This window comes from Fukomys damarensis, unplaced genomic scaffold (genome assembly GCF_012274545.1).
Source record: "Fukomys damarensis isolate Sample0158 unplaced genomic scaffold, DMR_v1.0_HiC HiC_scaffold_9, whole genome shotgun sequence".
Taxonomy (NCBI): Eukaryota; Metazoa; Chordata; class Mammalia; order Rodentia; family Bathyergidae; genus Fukomys; species Fukomys damarensis.
In genome coordinates, this window is record NW_022900921.1 from 8336649 (window position 1) to 8354900 (window position 18252).

The 18252-nt window shown below is 54.0% G+C and overlaps 1 long non-coding RNA gene across 2 annotated transcripts; it reads right to left on the reverse strand.

Moving 5' to 3' along the window:
• Positions 1 to 992: 992 nt before the first annotated feature.
• On the reverse strand, positions 993 to 12299 carry LOC117285371. 2 transcript variants are annotated; one of them, XR_004516388.1, is made up of 4 exons: positions 11943 to 12299; positions 10923 to 11039; positions 4052 to 4238; positions 993 to 3361 (listed from the first exon to the last, which is right to left on the reverse strand). It is a non-coding gene; the product is annotated as an uncharacterized LOC117285371 (long non-coding RNA). The 2 variants fall into 2 exon arrangements; XR_004516387.1 differs by having other exon boundaries at positions 993 to 4238.
• Between the last annotated feature and the right edge of the window lie 5953 nt (positions 12300 to 18252).

The window sequence follows — 18252 nt, forward strand, 5'->3', positions numbered from 1 at the left end:
CTCCCAGTCTAGAGCTCTTTCTGTCTGGATCCACCGTGGCCGTACCTTTCTTTGGGCCTGGGTCTGTTCCTTTAATCCCCGTATATCAAACCTCTCACATCTCTTAGTCATAAAGACCTCTCCGTCCACTTGGGGAAGTTAATGGTCCTAAGGTGTTATAAGTTTATAACATAGACTATATTTTTTTTTATTTTGGGAGGGGTACCAGGGATTGATCTCGGGAACTTGTGCTCGCAAAGCAGATGGTGGAACCACTGAGCTAAATCCCTGGCTCCCTATATATATTTTTTGTTTGTTTTGTTTGTGGCAATGGTTTAGCTTCGTTGTTATTGTTTTGGTCTCACTACAGATTCTAAGCTAGGCTTGTTTTGTTCACTAGGTAGCCCAGCCTGGCCTCAAACTTTCAGTAATCCTCCTGCCTCAGCCTTCAGAGTGCTGGGAATACAGACATGTGCCACCATGCCCACCAGACCATACTTCAAAGGAGAAAAGATAACAGTTCCAATATAGCAATGATAAACAGCAATGTCCGTCAATAAGTAATGGAATTTTAAAATCATTTTAAATAATGACATTTTAAAAAAAGAACGATAAAAGTCCTCTGCATCTATCCCAATGTACATATGCAGAACACAGGAAGTTGTTCCTGTGCGGGGCATAAAGCTTTGTCTCTGTTTGACCCTTACACCCTCCTTGACCAGGAAGAGCTGCTTCGCTGCCTGTCTACCCCAGGTCTCACTCTAAGCGCGTGCCTACCTCCTGCCTAAGAGCGTCCTGGTGTGAAGCCGGTACTCTCGAAGTCCTCGGGGAACAGAGGGGCTCAAAGTCAAAACAGGGCACCTTTTTTGGATAAAGAGCCAGGTAGAAAACATTTCGGGCTCTGTGAGACAGCTTCTCTCCGGCACGACACAACCCTGCCTCCGTGGCTCCGAAAGCAGCCGCAGGCCCTGGGCAGACCACACCAACGTCACTGTTCCCAGGAACATTTTATTTACAAAAATGGGCAGTCAACAGGATCCATCCCATGGCCGTAATTTGCCAGCTCCTGCTTGAGAGAACAGGGCTGGGACTCAGACCTGAGTCACCACCCCAGCTCAGCAGAATCTTCACTCCCATGACTCCGAACAGCTGGCTGCATTAGTTAGTCGAGCCTTATCTGGGGGACAAAGGCAATAAATATCCCTGGTCTCTCGACTGGAGCCGCTGCTCAGGGGGACGTGAGGAGGAGGCATCTGGGTCCTGGTGCTGAAATCAGCTTCCATCAGCTGCCCTCTCAGCTTCCACTGCCAGCTGCTTTCTCTCGAGACCCCAAACTCTCTGCTCCTCTGTAACATGGGAGGAGAAACGCATTTGTTTCCAGAGCATTGAGAGATGTGATCTTAACTCTCCCAAGAGCCTCTGTAGTTGTGACTGTCGCCATCTTACAGAAGGGGACCCTGAGTCACACAGAGAGGAAGGACCATGTGGCCAGCAAGAATAGAAACCAGATATTCAAACTGGGACTGTCACGTTTGAAAACCTCATGAGATTTCTGTTTTCTCCATTTAACTATCAAATCTGGGAAGTCAAGAGACCTTGGTTCTAGCTCCATCCAACCAGCCAGTAGAAATGAAGAGTGAGAGGTACAGAGCTTGACGAAAGTGCTCCTGTCCCTCCCAGGTGAGCTCCTGTGAGGCCACCTGGTCTGGCCGTCTCCTCCCAGCCCCCACCCAGCCTGGCTTCCACACCTGAAGAAGTCAGCACTGCCCCCAGAGCCCCAGTGGTCTCTGAAAATCCATCTCAACTCTGGGGCTCCCTTCTCCTACAGGACGCTCTTCTGAGTTTCGGCGACAGTCCCTGATGGCCATCACCTGCTCCCCAGCCCTACTCCCACAGTTGTGCAGCGCAGGCAGGGGGAGCCTCTTGCTGCTGCCCTGCCCTGGGACTGCTCTGTGTGGCTCTGTCTCTACGTTCCTGCCCAGCGGCTGAGATGTCAGCAGGGTGAATCAGCTCCTGGCCAGATAACATCTGTGTTCTACTGAGCTAGAGGGTTGGGTTTGGGACTCCGAGGAGCTTTCCCCTGGGGCAGGGAGCTGGGGAGTTAGGAGATGGGCAGGAACAAGGGCCCCACCCTCTGCAGACCCCCTTTTGAGGCAGGAGGGTCTCTGCCTGACTCTCACAGAAACTGGATCCTCAGGGACTGGAAGAGCTGGCCAAGCAGGGACAAGGCCATTGTTCAAGTGGACTCCAGGCTTTCTGAGCCCGAGAGCTCCAGGAGGGTCTGCTGATGGCCCTGGGGTCCCCAGCTTCTATTCCCAACTCTTGATAAAGTCCTGAAGTGCTGGAGCGATCCCCACCCGTCCCTGGCCCTTGGCTTGCCCGTCTGCGGGCTGACTGGCGGGGCTCCTTCTGCCTCCGCAGAGGCAGGGTGTTGTGTTGTGCTGAGAGCTCGGAACGCTGGACTCCGACAGAACTGCACGCGCACCGAGCTCGGCCTCCTCCCCTCCTGTCCTGATTCCTCTCGCCTACTTTGTCACCGTCCGGGGCTCAGCGTGGGAGGTCTGGTGTTGGCCCTCTCTGGACCCTCTCTGGGCCTTAGACACATCCAGTGGGCACGGGGGCGGAAGAAGAGGTAGAAACAGATTCTTTTCCTTCCTAGCCCTGGACATCTTCTCCCAGACTGAGTCAAAGAGGCAGTGGCCGGGTCCCTTGGGTCCCCTGCAGATGACGTCTCCAATCTGGATGGAAAGGTTGTCCTGGCAGTTAGGATCCCCCTGGGTGCCCCCACACCTTCCACAGCCATATGCCCGCGAGCCCGGGGTGGCCAGCTGTGGCGGCCCCAGCTTCCAGTGTCGCCAGAAAGCGTATGTGGAGACAAGTGGTTTGAATTTAGGGGAAGGGCACAGGGGAGCTCAGGAGAAGGCCTAGTTGTGAGGCATCATTATGTGCTTTGTACTGCTTTTTAGAGAATCAAATCTTAGAAAAACAGCACTGAACTCAAAATTAGGCAACCCCTTTGTCCCTGCTTCGCTACAGTTTCCGGGGCTTTGTTTCTGTTTTTTCATCTCTTCCCAAAAATTTGGCCCAAAGAAATGGGCAGAAACGGGTTCTGTTCAAATTTGGAGCCATAAAAGGCGTCCGATGGTCCCTCCGCTGTGGGTTGTGGGGTGCTCTGGCCAGTGGAGTCTCAGCAGAGCAGCAAAGGGAGGATTGTCCCCTGCCAGCCACCCAGCTCTCAGAATGGTGTCACAAGCAGCTGCCGTGTCTGGAGAGAGAAAAGAAAAGGAGTCCCGCCCGCTTCACCATCTAATTCTTGTTGCCAGATCTGCTTCCTCGAGAAGTGCCACGATCGCTTCTGGATGTGTACAGAGAGGCCTGGAATCTGTTTTTGGAAAGAGACAGAGTCGCTGAATGACACGGTACGCTTGCACGGCCGGCGCATGTGCACACACACAGACAGACACCTTCGCCCCACAGCCTTCCCCTGGGCCCCACGAAGGGAGAGCCCTGCCAGGCCTCCTCTTCTGGATCGGATTAGGCCCGGCCTCACATCAGAACTATGAGGAAGCAGCGACTCCACCATGATCAAGGAGATTTCAGAGGCCCCTTTGTGCTGACAACAAAAGCCAAGCGTCTTGTCTTCCCACCGTGCCGCCATCTCCCTCGGGAATGGCACCCACCTCTCCGTCTCCCACACTCCTGGCTCTGGGCCTCCACCCTGACGCAGTGAGGAGTGACAAGGCGCTTTCTGGGGCTGGACTGAACTCTCTCACCCCTCAAACGTCTGCCTGGGCGACCTGTGTCTGCCCCTCAGAACTTCGCCGGCCCGCCGGTCCTCATCCCGGGCACCTGCGAGTCCTGTGAAAACAGGACTCCTGTCCCACTTCCCAAATCACTCATGCTTTTAGGACCAAAGTGGAAAAATTCTAGAAAAGCGAAGAAAATTTTACTTCACTGAGGTTCAGATGCGCTCTCAGAAGGCAGAGGTATTTTGTATTTTCATCTTGCAGAAACTGGCCGAGCGGTCCCCCAGTGAGAAGAGGGACCCCAAGGAACGTAGAAAGCTTCTCACCAAGTCCTGCGGCTTCTCACCACAGCCCTGATGTCCACGGGAGAAACATCACCATCTCAAGGAGGGAAGACGGTCAGAACCCTGATGGAGTCAAGAGAGCCAGCCTCCTCGTGGACCAGCTACGAACTGAGAGCCTCTGCTCCGTGGACTGTTTGTCTGTGCAACGGCCTGACTCCTGAAGGCCCTCCTGGAAGAGAGTTAAGAGGAGGAAAGGGGTGTGGACTTTCTGGGCAGGGGCACCTGTCGGCCCCAGACCCAGAGTTTCCTCAGCCACTGCCCTGTCCGTCTCCGAAGTTCTCCCACCGCCAAGGGGACTCTCTCCCCTTCCTCCCGCTTTTCACAAGGCTCACGCCTCTCGGCCTGCACCCAGATGCTTACCTGCTGACACAGTCACCCTCTGAGGTTTTTATTCGTTTGACTTGTTTGTAAAGTCCATGTGCGCTGGGAGATGCTGGCTGTGCTATGGCAGGAGCTTCATCAGGGTCTGAAACAAGGTAGGGTTCACTGCAGGCGACGATGAGCGAGGGCATGAAGGTGTGGGGGCCTGGCTAGCGGCGACCGGAGCCCCTGCCCCAGCCGGGAGCCCCTCTGTCACTTCCGTCCTTCTCTTCCTTCCGCCTCTTCTTTGCTTCCCCTGCCGTTTGCCACGCAGCTGCTGTGTTTTGCCGCTGTCCTTCCCCGTCCCCCTGCACCCGTCCACCTCACACGCGCCCCTCACGGCCAGAGTGTGGCACCGCGCAGCCCCGTAGGACAGATTCGGCGCCCAGAGCCCTCTGCCCCGTAGCAGTGAAGCCGCTTGTCCAGCGCAGCTGTCGCGACTCCGAAGGTGCTGCCGGCCTCTATCTGTGGAAGGCAGAGCTGGCTGGATGGAAACAAAGCACGCTGTGGCCCTGTGCGGTGTCAGCAGAGGCTGTGCCACTGCTACCGGACAGGGAGCCAAGACCTCCATACCCAACAGAGGCAGGAGAAGGCGAGAGTCGGCATGGACCTCAGCCACGGGTTCCCACAAGCCACGAACTCCAGCCCTGGTAACGCGCTGCCTTACCTTCCGTCAGGATATATACGAATGTTTAATTTATTTTTACCTTTTTTGTACAGTAAACGATACACTGCCGCCCATCGCTCTCACAATATGCCCCGTCACTTTGAGCGCACCTATGCCATCGTTCTTGGTGCTTTCTGAAGCCCTTCTGTAAACCTCTTTCGTGAGCATTTTCAGTTGCGCCGTCACGGCTGCCTCGACTGAACGGATTAAAAGCGTTTACCTGAGTTGCCTCAAAACATTGCTCAGTGCGACTTTCAGGAGGAAGCAGAAGTCACGCAGGGCCAGACTGAGTGAATGAAGCCGCCGATGGTCATGAGATCCAGCCAGTGCTACACAGTGAGTTCAAGTCTGGCTTGAACTACCTAGTGAGACCCTGTCTCAAACAAACGCACAAAAGTGGATAAGGACACAGCAGAACGCTTTCACAAGCCTGCCTTTCCATGGATGGCCCTCGGCAGCAGCCACGCTCACTGTATTTTTTAATCACACCTCCTCAAGACACGCAGGACAGAGGACTTCCAGAGCTGCTGCGGAAAGTGGCAGGAGCAACGAGGTGAATGTGTCCAAAGAGAAATGCAGCATTGTGAGAGATGACAGTACAGTGTGTCTCTTCTTGCAATAAAATTTTTTTAAAAGGTAAACATTGTACATTTCAGTCACATCGAGTATTTATGCAAAGAGAAACCAAGAAGCATAGTGCAGTGGACACTGGCATGGCCAGTTCACGGGCGGCCATCTCAGCACTTTGTCAGCTATGGTCCTGTTCTGACTGCATGTTTTTGCAGAGCTGACATGACCGCTCTCTTCTGTTCATAGCCCATTGGCACTGGGGCTCCAAGCTGCTGGAACTTAGATTTATGTTCTCTGTTTCCTTTTACCTTCATTGCCCCTCCTGTCTCTCTCACACACACACACACACACACACATGCTCGCTCACAGAAAGGCGCATGTTATCTTAGTTTAATGTATACCTTTTTAAAGGAAAATGCATGTGCTCGTTTTCTGCATCTGTGCATTTGTGTTGCTAAAATGCGATGACACAAAACACACCACTCTGACCATTGTCACTGTGCCAGTCAGTGACAGTCATTACAGGCGTGACATTGCATAACAGTTACCGCTGCCCATCTCCGAAATTCCTGTACCGCTCCAAACAAATTCTGTACCCATGACATGGCAACTTTCCAGCCCCTGGTAACTACTCTTTTACTTTTTCTCTCTATGAACTTGCCTATTATACAACACAGCTCATGCAAGTTGGGTCGTATGATGCTTGTCCTTTTGTGTCTGGTTGATTTCACCTAATGATGTTTTTAGGACCCATTTGTATGGTCTCACGTATCAGAATGTCGCGCCTTCTCTAGACTGAATAATATTTCGTTGAGCGTATGGCCATGTATGGCTTACTCATTCATCTGCTGACAGACACTTGTCTTGTTTTTGTCTTTTGGCTACTATGCATTGTATCGCCATGAAGTTTGGTGCACAACATTTGCTTGAGTCCCTGTGCCTGATTATTTTGGTTGCACACCTAGGAGTGCAGTTGCAGGGTTGTTCTGCACATTTCACATTTCGCTGTTGTTCAGTTGTAGGAGGTTTTTATATGCGCTGGATATTAATCCTTTATCAGATATATAACTTGAAAATATTTTCCGCAATCCTATGAAATTTATTTTCATTCTCCTGGGTCCTTTGGGGCAAAAAAATTCAGCATTCATGAAGCTCTGCATGCACATAGGTGTGTGCGCGGCCTGCTTTTCTGATGTGCTGTTACAAATGTCCTGTTGAATGGGATTTGTCCTCTTGCACAAATTCACTTGTGCAGTAGACATGGCGGTGCGTGCTGTGATCCTGGGACTTGGGGGCAGAGGCAGAAGGATTGCTGGGAGTTTGAAACTTTGATAGGCACTGCACTGACTCTGTTGTGAGCACGTACTTTAAGTCATGGGATCGTCACTGTGTCGTTGCTTCATCTCTTTTTTTCTATTTTTATTTTTATTTTTTATTTATGTACTTTTGGTTTCTCAGGTAGGGTCTCACTGTGTAGTTCACGCTGGCCTTGACCTCACTATCCAGCCCAGGCGGGCCTTGAAGGCACAGTGATCCTCCTGCCTCAGCCTCCCGAGTACTGGGATTACAGGTGTACGCCACCTCACCCAGCCCTTTTCCTCTGTGTTTAAAAACTCAGCAATGGTCCTGTGGGAACATTTAGTCTATCATGTAACTTCTGCACGTATCTTCTGCCCCCGCTAGGGACACCACCGTTCCTTCAGTTCCTGTGACCACAAGCTTGAAGCACACCCTAGAAAAGCCTCTCTGTTGGAGAATCCAGTTACCCATGCAGTAATCATTGTTAGTTAACCCTTCCCCATTTATTAAGTGTCAGGTGCTAAGAACTTCAGGTGCACGCTCTCTTTCCGTTATCGTAACAACTCTGTGGGAAACGGACTTACACTGTCACCCTGTACACATGGAGGAACGAAGGCTCAGAGAATCACACAGTGAGGAATCCTCTGAGCCAGAATCCAGCCCAATGTGGCACTCAGGGCTATCCCACTGGGGGACCCCGAGGACCGGTCTACAGTCTGCCAGCTTCTCCCATGCTCACTGCTTGCCAACTGCCCCTGAATACGCGGCGCCAGAGATCTGGAGCACGGGGAGGGACAGGGACCAGCCCCTACACCCCCTGCGGCCACTGAAGGGCCAGTGTGGGCCTGGGACCCAGGCGTCCTGGCCACTGCCCATGAGCCACTCTGGCCAGCAGTCAGGAGGAAAAGGGTCAGGCTGTAGGCCTCGCCCTTGCCGAGAGGCCCCTCTGGCAGCCCATAAATCCAGCAGGGCCTGGCCGATCCTGTTTACCAGATTAGTGGACTAGGTGTCTCCAAGTAAATCACCCCAGGTGACCTGAGACACCCTGGGTGTCTCCTGTAAATCACCCCAGACTCGGCCCTACTGCTACGTGACTCCTGGGGAGCCCCCTCAGCCTATCCAGGTGACAGAGCCCCGCCGCCCCACCTGCCCCCACCGGAGTGTGAAATGGATCCTCCTCCTCCTCCTCCTACAACGCTTTAAAGGCTCCACCAGCCAAAGTTCTGGTGATTTTAGGAACAGCCACTGCCAAATAGTATAGCGGAAGAATGACGAAACAGGATAGGCCAATTGTGAAAGAACAAAGAAGGCAAAACTGGAGGGAAACGAGCCTGCAGTCCTTCCTGGGCAGAATGAGTCACTGACTTTTTGGGGTCCCAAGTGGGAGGGTGCACCGAACTGCCTCTTTTACGCAGATCGTCGTTTAATGCTACAGGAAACCCATGAGGGTCACTGTAGCCAATCCCCACTTACAGACACGGCCACTGAACGACTCATTGACTTGATCAGGGCCAGCGTTACAAAACTCAAGTCGCATTAGTGAAGGTGAGATTCAAACCCAGGCAAGGCCCGCCAGAGCCGCAAGCTGCCCCCGGCCTCGCCCCGTAGGAACAGCAGAGAGGAGATGATGAGGCAGGCGGTGGAGCAGAGTTTTGGGGTGACCACTGCAGTTGGAAAGGCCAGGAGTAAAGCCCTAGCTCTGGCACTTATCGGCTTGTGACATAAACAATTAATCCCCTGTGCCTCGGTTTCCCCATCTGTAAAACGGCAGTAACAGTGGCATCCCCCTCCTAGAGGAACGTCGCTGTACTCCCTGTATCCTGAGTCATTAAGGAGACAATGTATTGAATACGAGCTCGGCCCAACACCGAGCAAGCAGTTCAGCGCTCCGGAAGAGGCAGCCTGTTAGTAACTGTGCTCAGGCGCACGTGAGCTGAGGCTGGGGACCCACGTTCCCCCAGGCAGCTTCAGGAGAGGGAGCACAAGAGTGTAGCATGGGTAGGAGGGAGAGAATTCCCTTCCCAAGGCCTCAGCGCAGCTCCAAGGGGGACCCTGTGGCCTCAGCACAGCCGGCCTCCTGCCCGCCCGCATACCTCCCACATGTCCCCGACTGTCATCTGCTGCCGCCATGCAGCCCTGACGCTGTCTCAAGGAAGAGAAAGCTACGGCGGGTGAGAAGCCTCAGACCTCCCCTGGTGTGACGCTTGGTGCTGGTTATTGGGCAGTAGATGTGTCACGACACCTGCCATTGGAACTTCGTTTTCAGTACTGGAGATTGAACTCAGGCCCTTCACAGTGACCTGCATCCCGAGCCATTTTAAAAATAATTGCTTCTGAGTCAGGGTCTCTAAGTCACTGAGTTGCCACCACCCCCGGCTCATTTCAATTATTTTTCAGTGTACAATTCGCAGGCATTGAGTGCATTCAGACCGTCGTGCGCCCTTGCCACCATCCATTTCCAGAACTTTTTCATCACCCCAAACTAGAAAGACACGGACCCTCTCATTCTTCCTTCCGCTGGGCCCTGGTATCCACTAATCCACCCTCTATGCTCATGACATTGACTATTCTAGAAATTGCACTTAAATGAAACTATACAGCATTTCTTTTGTGAAGGTAAATTTTATATGACTGCCTGGCTAGTGTACGGTGCCCACCTGTCTGGCCAAACATCAGCGTAGACACTGCTGTGAGTTTATTCTAGATACCATTAACATTTACACCTATAGACTTCGAGTAGAGCTCACGCCTCTAAGAAAGCTTCATCCACGTACTAGAAGAACTGAAGAGCGAGAGCTGAGCCTTATTTTCAAAATGAGAAATTCTGAGCCGGATGTGGTGGCACATGCCTGTAATCCTAGCACTCGGGAGGCTAGGCAGGAGGATCGCTGTGAGTTCAAGACCAGCCTAGGCTACATAGTGAGTTCCAGGTCAGTCTCAACTACATAGTGAGACCCTGTCTCAAAAAACCAAAAAAAAAAAAGAAGAAGAAGAAATTCTGCCTCCAGCCAGCCTTCAGGGTAGAAATCTGTCTGAGTTTCCAGCTCAAGATTGCAACATCAGGACCGGGGATGTAGCTCAGTGGTTCCGCTGCCTGCCTTGCAAGCACAAGGACCCAAATTCAGTCCCCAGGACCCCAAAAAAAAAGATTGCAACATCAGCTTGTGCCTGGATTTCCAGGTCTCCAGAAAGATTTGTCAGCCCCTACACGTATATGACACGCACACATACGCATGATACACCTGCGTCCTGTTTCTGGGGAACCCTGGTAGGCCAGTCCTGCTCCCTCGACGTGGACCTTATTCCCAACTCCTCCACTAGCCCAGGCATTGGCGCCTTCAGGAAGCCTTCTGGAACATTCTCCCTGGGGACACAAGTGGCCTCGTTGAGGCAGCTGAGGCCTAGTGAGCAGGAACCCTGTGTCCTCCTGCTTCACACACCCTCCGGGCTCTGCGCTCCCTCCGGACAGTGGGACAGGGCGCTTTGGGGACATGGTGTCCATCTGCTGGTCCATCTGCTGAGGGCTGTTGTAGGGAAATGCATCCCTGGCTGAGCGCACCTCTGTCCTTACACCAGAAGTGTTGTGGCCAAAGCACAGCCCCACCACGCCCAATTTCGGGGACTGCCCCGCTGTCAGATGAGAGGCACCAGACAGGTCAAGGGTCCTGGATAAGGCAGTGCCTTCCCCGGCTAGCACTGGGTCCTCTGGTCCTCCACTGTCCGGAAGTAGCCTAGGCCGCCCAAGCAGAAGGTTCAGGACACTCCCGGGTTTCCCCCTCAGTCTGGGATCTGTCACATGGCTCAGGACCCCCCTCCGGCTTCCTGGCACATGCTGGGGCCCGTGAGAAGCAAGAGGGGTTGAGACTGCTCAGGCGACCCAGGCCTGGCCCAGGAGGCAGACTGTGAGGTGAGGTCCAGCTCTAGAGCAGACCTTTGAGTCTCAGCCCTGCCACTTACCAGTCACACCACTCCAAGAGAGCCACCGCGGCCTCTCAGACTGTTTCTCTCCTCAGTGAGAATGGGAACATTCACCCCGTGAGCACGTGGAGGTACCCCGCTTCTTCCTCCTGGATCCTTGAAATAAAGATAACAATGCATTAAGAATAATGCTCCACAGGGTGACTGTGGGTTTTATGTGAGACAAAACACAGTACAGGTCCTGGAGAGTCGTGATCCCTCAGGACCCAACAGCTATTATCAATAACCAATACTGATTGTTATCCTTGCTATTATTTGGGCTGGCCAGCTGGGATAGCCTGTGATCCCTCCAGCCCTCAGGAGCCATCTGAGGCTCTGGAAAGAGGAAAAGCTCATGGCCACCCTCCCCTTTGAAGTCCCCAGGGGCCCCAGGCTGTGATGAATGTCCCGGCCCTATAGGTTATGACTTGCTGCCAGATTTGACGTTAACCATCATGCCCTGGCTGGGTGTTTGAAGAAAGTGGCTAAATGCTGCTGGGGCTGATGGCGGAGATAGCAGCGAGGCAGGTCTTTGAAAGCCCCCCGGCTGGCCGCCCTGGCGAGAGAGAGGGAGCTAGGAGGAGGCCAGCTCCGCTCCAGCTGTTTAGTCTACCAATCACGGTGGTGACAAAGAGTCTGTGCGGCAGAGGGGCTGCTGCTGCGGCAGGCAGGCCGGGCGGGAGGGCCCTGCAGCCCCTGAGGGGTCGCCTCCTTTGCTTTCCTTCTTTTCTGGAGAGTGTGTGCGCGTGTGCATGTGCGTGTGTGTGGGAGCGTGCACACATGCACTTTTCACGCCTTTCTAAGCAAGCAAAGGCTGTAAATGAGAAAGAGCACTGAACCAGGAAGTCCCCAGGCCCAGGCTAAGCCACTCTCCTGCCACCCTTTTCTCTCCCCTCAGGAAGGGAAGAGGATCTGACACCAGGCTTCAAACCCAGTCAGGTCCGCCTGCCTTCTGGCTCAGCCCCTTCTTCCAGCGAAGTGTTGGAGCAGCTCTTCGTCCCTGAGCCTCTGTCCCCTCACCTTTCGCCGGCAGTGGAGAACAGCACTTCACAGGTTCTGAGTGACGATCAGAAGCAGGCGACTCATGTCCAGTGTCCTGCACGGACCTGTGCACAGCAGAGGCTCCGTGGGCGGGGCTGACCTCTAACCCAATTCTGGGGCCCAGGGACAACGTCCCAGTTTGTCTCCTGGCTCCTGTAGGTCCCAAGACAGGGAATTCCAGCTCCGACCTCACTCTCCTCTCACCCATTTATTTGTTCTGTCCAAGAACCTTCCTCCAAGGCAGGGCAGCATCAGAATGAGAAATCAGAGCCAGGCACCATGCAGAGCACTGCAGGGGTGTAGGTGGCCAAGATTAAACCAACTTAGGCAGGAAAACTAAAGCTCAGGAAAGAGACTCGCCAAGACAGTGGCAAGAAGAGCCCCTGGCCTGACTGTCTCTTGGGTCACACATGATGTGGCAAGGAAGGTGGTGGAGGACAGTGACTCAGGTTCTAGGCCACTGGCTAACCGCGTCTCCTCTGTAAAATGAGAACCACAGTGCTTAGTGTATAAAGTTGCTGAGAGCTTTAGCTGAATTAGCAGGAAATAGGGAACAGGACTCAGCAACGTCTTCATAAACACTAGCTGGGGTGATTGTTATACCTCTCGTAGGTACCGGCCTCTTCCAGGGCAATCAGAGAGAGACCCTGCCTTCAAGTCACCAGTGTCAGTCAGGACAAGCCAGGTTCTGCTGCGGTGACAACCAGCCCAGAATTGTTTCCTCATGTGTTACATGGTGAATGTGGGTGAGCCAGAGATTCAGTTCATCCAGTCACTGGGGGACGGACATTTCCCAGATCACTGACAAAGTGCAGTCAACTTGGAGAATGTCAGGCTGGCTTGTAGTTCCTGTGGCTGATATTTCATAATCACATGACTGTGTCTAACCTCGCAGGGAACAGGGGAGCATCATTCCACTCTATGGCAGGAAGTCACATGTCCCACAGCAAAGGAGGGGAGGCAACTACGTCAACTCTGGTAAAGGTAAGTCCTCACTGAGTGCTGTGGGAACTCAGAGGGGGAGGGACTGTGCCTGGAGTCTGGGGGTCTCCACAGGCCAGGTGATCTGGGACTTGGGTTCTTAAATTGGGGTCCAAGGATCCCTTGTTGCATGGTTGGCCCTTCAAGAATCTAGGAACTCCCTAAAACTGTAAAAATCTCATCTGTGGGTATGAATTATGCATTTTTCTTTTTAATTTTTTTTTTTCTGGTACTGGGGATTGAACTCGAGACCTTGTGCTTGCAAGGCAGGTGCAGTGTCACTGAGCTAAATCTCCAGCCCCATACTTCTTTCTAAGAAGCGAGTCCTTCATGTTTCTCACCTCAGACTTAGGCCACAGAGTTTCTACATTTCCTGCCTTCAGTCTTTCTGGCACAGTGAAGCTCAAAGTGTAGCTCTCATGCTGCCCAAGGCAGATATCCTGGGTGCTAGTCTAACGCACAAGACCCTCACCAGTGGAAGGAGGGTCTCTGGCACATCTCCAGACTCTCTGTACTTTTTCGAGTTCCCTAGGCAACCTGGACACACCTGAGTTTGAAAGCCCTCTGCAGAGCCCCGCCCCGCCCCACCTAGCCAGGCCTCGAGGGAGCACAGCAGGGGCTGGCCACAAAGATCACCTGGGGATCAGCCAGCACACTGCAATCTGCAGAGATCCTTGCTTGGCCTCACTGGGAAAGAGCAGTTTGGAGGCCCCAAACTCTTGGCTGGCACATAGCAAATGCTCAGCAAAAAGTGAAAGAGCAAAAGAAAGACAGTCAATGAAAAGGGAGCCAAAAAGAGCAGGTCAGCCTAAAAACTATATGTTATGGAATGAGGAAGCCCTGGATTCGCATTCCAGGCTCAGTGCTCACCAGCTGGGTGATCCCAGACAAGTCACCCGAAGGTCACCAGGATGGTACCTGCTGTACTGGGTCCCTGACAGCCAGAAATGTGGGCACCAGCCCCTGCAGCCCCTCTCACCCTGCTCCAGACACCAGACTCACAGACTCGCCCCTGGCCCAGCCCCCAGGACTCAGGGCTGAAGGTCAAATGACAGGCAAGAGCCCTGGTCCCTGTCCAGTGCACACACCCTTCCCCCAGCACCCCACTCCTGGCCATTCAGGTCCTGCAGATCCAGAGCAAGCTGCATTTCCACAGCTCCTTGAGCCTCCACTCGGACCTCCAGTTTGTTCAGAGTGAGTCCACTTGGACATCCTGTCCCTAGTAGTGATACTGCCCCAGGACCAGTTTTTCCCTCCTCAGGGGCCCCTTCCCACTCATGTCCATGGGGTCCCCCCACTCCAGCAGCCCAAAACTGAGGGAGCTCTGCAAGGAGTGAGGCCCTGTATTTGTAGGTGGTGGGAAAGCTCTGGGCCGAGACAGGAAGCCTGTGGCAGAGACCTCCACTCCCTGCGTCCCTTCCAGCTTCCTTGTCTGTGCATACAGAGCTTACTCCCTGGAGGAGTGCACAGGGCGTGCAGCTTGTGACGCCGGGACCTGCACTACACAGGCCCTTTCTGAAGCCCTAAACCTTGCATTCTCCCTTCCTGCAACAGGGCTCCTTGAAGATAAATCCACAGGGACGGGACAGAAACAGTGGCTTTGACAGCACCTGAGGAGAGAGAAAGCTGGCAGGCTCTCAGGGTGGGTCCCCCGCCTCAGGAAGGGAGACAGACACTCCAGAGGTGCTTCTGGAGCCCCCTGCTGCCTGCTTTGATTTCCCCACTTGCTTTCCTCTCTGCTATCAGCAGGGAGTGGCAGAGCCTGCTAATCAGTCCTGCTCCAGGCCCCTGGGATTAACCCTGCCTAGCCAGGCCTGGTCCGCAGCCCTGGCTACCAGCTGTACCCCACTGTTCTAAACTGCGGGTTGGGGGGAGGGAAGGGGGAGCACTCAGGGAGGGACCCGCCAGCAGCCAGAGAGGGAGCAACACTTCTGTGCCCTGCTCTTGCTGGGGACCCTACCAGCCGACTCTCCATGTAGAAAGCCTGCTCCTTGACCCAGCGCTACAGGCGGCACTGCCTGTCCACAGACCTGGCTCGGGCTTGGGACGCCCCCACCTCAGGCTTCCCCTCCCATACCTTCACCACACCCCAGAGAAGCCTTCCCCAACCGTTCTTAATGCTCTCCTCCTCTCCTCCACAGCCACCACACTGCCATCTTGCCTGCTCGTATTTTTCAATCAGAGTCTGGAAGGCACGTGCAGTCTCCTCCAGTCGTCTGCTCAGGCTTGGAACTTCTGTTGCCCAAAGTGCGTCTCAGAAGTGGGGTGCGATCTGATAGGGGGGCAGTGCATCTACTCAGTCGGGTTCTGGACGGAAAGACTGCTGCTGGTTTGGCCCGGGGCAGGCCTGGAGAAGTCTGGGGAGCTGGTCACTGGATTGCTGCCCGGAAATCCCCTCCGGGGCATGGGCAGCTCCATAGGTGGGGCTGGGACACCGGTGAACAGGGGTGGGGGGGTATGGGAGGGCTGGGGGAGCGGGCGCCTCCCTCACTCCCAGGCGGGCGTAGAGAGGCCCGGGAGGCCAGAGAGAGGAGCCCAGGTCCAACTTCTGCAGCTCACTCAGGACGGCTCCGGGCCTGCCCGCAGCCGACTCCAAGCCCGAGTCAGGACGTCTCCCAGACGTCGTGCCCTGCTGGCACCAGGGTGGTGGGACAGTCGCTTTGCCCTCTGCCCTGGGCTTCGGCCGGTCCGGCCACAGACAGGCTGGACGAGAACAAGTTCGTCCACCCATGCACCCCCGGCCCGGCCCTCCTTCCCACCACCCGGCTCCCCGGCCGCCTGACTCTGGCTTACAGCGCCCCCTGCCGCCAGGGATCAGAATGACGCATTCGCAATCCGGTCGGGACTCGGCCCCACCCGGGACCTCGCCGTCCTAGTCAGCCGAGTGGCGCTGGTCTCCCGGCTCGGTTTGGAGACTTCCGACCGTCCCCGAGGTCGGAGACGCCGCGGTCCTCCGCGGTTCTGCGTGCGTGCAAGGCGGGCCTCTTCCTCCCCAAAGCAGCGCCAGGCTCCCTCGCACACGGGTGCACGCGCTCTGGGCTGCGCGAACTCCCCTCACACTTCGTAGGGATAGCGCCCTCGTTCTTCTCAAACCGTCAAGGGAGGGACCTCGAGGGTACCCAGTGACAGAGGGTAGAATGCATGCGTTGTTCGAGCTCGCTGGCTGCAAATTCACTCCCTCGCCTGCCTTCTGTCCCCCGGGCTCAGGGGGACCCATCTCCCACCCTCAGCTTCCCTCTCCCTAACCAGTCCGCCAGGCCAGTTCAGAGGGAGCCATGGCCTGAGGTCACCTGCGCCGCAGTCCCTGCCCTCTAGGCGCCAGTGTTTGACTCCCACTGTGCCCCCCGCCCCTGCGTGCACCCTGGCGCCACGAGCAGACCTCGCTGGGCCTCGCCGGGTCTCCTCTGCGAGACTGGAGCAGGAGAGTGCTGAGCTCCTCGGGAAGGGGTAATGCGCTGGAGCCTGGCGCCTCCAGGCCTGGTCCCTGCAAAATGCCCAGAAAATGGCGCTTCTGGTTCTTATTATAAGATCCTTAACCTGATTGTTATGATCCGGTTTACACTTAAAATGGCAGAGCTGAAGGGACTGGGCGACTCCCTGATGCAGCCCTCACCAGAAGCTGGAGCTGAGCCCAGAGAGGGCAAATCGCTTGCTCAAAATCACGCTGCCAGCCTGTGTGGCAGCAACCGTGTCTAGAATGCCACTCTGTTAGACCAAGAGCTCTTAGACGGACACCAAAAGCGCACACATTTTTTTGCCGAGTCTTATTGTAAATTGCGCTTACTTTTTTTAAAAATTTAATTTGTGCTTACTTTTTAAAGAAAGGATGGAACTATGTTCCCGAGTGACCGTGTCATCTTGCATTCCTACAGTGGATGCCGAGGGCTCCCCCTGCTCCTCATCCTCAGGGGGCCTGGGTGCCATCAGCTTTGTGACACAGTCTTAGCCACGCCATGAGAGTGCAGGGCCATCCCGGTGTGGTTGTAATCTGCATTTCCCTGTGGAGGTTCTAATGATGCACATCCTGTGTGTGTGTGTGTCTTTGCCAATAGTACAGTTTCTTTGCTGAAGCACCCGCTCTAATCTCTTGCCCCATTTACATTTGGGTTTTCTTGCTGACATCTGTGAGGTCTTTCTAAGGGATGGTTACAAGTCACGTGTGGGATATACGATTTACAGCTATCTTCCCAAGAGTGGCTTGTTTTTTCATTCTCTTAACTATGTCTTTTAAAAGAGTAGTTCATAACACACACACATACACACACACACACAAACAAAGATGGGCTGGGGATTTAGCTCAGCGGTTCGGTGGCCTGCCTTGCAAACGCAAGGACCCAAGTTCAATCCCCGGTATCAAAAAAAAAAAAAAAAAAACATAAAAAAGAAGTTCTTAATTTCAATGAAGTCTACTTAATTTTTTTCTTTTACGGATTGTGCATGTGCGCACACACACACACACACACACACACTGAGCACTTGTCCCCAGGAGGTCAGTGGGTTGTTTTTTGTTGTTTTTCCTAGCTTGAGTCGTTTTTTCCCCTCCCTGTACTCTCTGCTCCCAGAGGAAGAACAAGGTTGTCACTGGCCCACTGGCACCTGGCTTGGGCTTGCAAAAAGAGTATTTTGATTGGAACTGCATTAAATCTGTATACCAGTTTGAGAGTATAAATATTTTCACTATGTTGGTTCTTCCTACTCACGCACAAGGGATAACTTCCCATTTTCTGATACCCTTTTTGATCTTTTTCAGAGTAGTGTAATTTTCAATGTTAAGATCTTTTACTTCCTTTGTGAGACTGACCTTATTTTTTTCTATGCTTTTGTGAAAGGTATTGTTTCACTAAATTCTCTCTCGGTGAGGTTGTACCTTCCCAGTTTTTTGCACATCTTCGCATTTTATCTTTTACCTGTACATTGTTCCAGACAGCATCCTTGGTTTATCAGTCACACGTGGTTGGGGGAAAAAGTGAGGAAGTATATAACCCTGCTGCCTCGCCTGGGCAGCCACCCCCTTGGCCACTCCACACTCGGGAGGAAGGCCCTGCTGAAAACTTCAGCTGAGCAGGCGCTGGGACCTCAGGCAGGTGGCTCAGCCACTCTGAGCTCCAGCCTCCTGACTGTGAGCTGGAGCGCAACCAAGGATTGTCAGGAAAGCAAGGCAGAGGCAGGCAACCAACAGCGTGTCATCTCTCCGGCTGGGCCAGTGGTCTCGGGGGACAAATGGCAGCTACTTGTGTGGTTCTCCTGAGCACCCTGAGGCTCAGGTGACCCTGGCGAGACAACTCAGATGCCTCTCCGGAAACTTCCC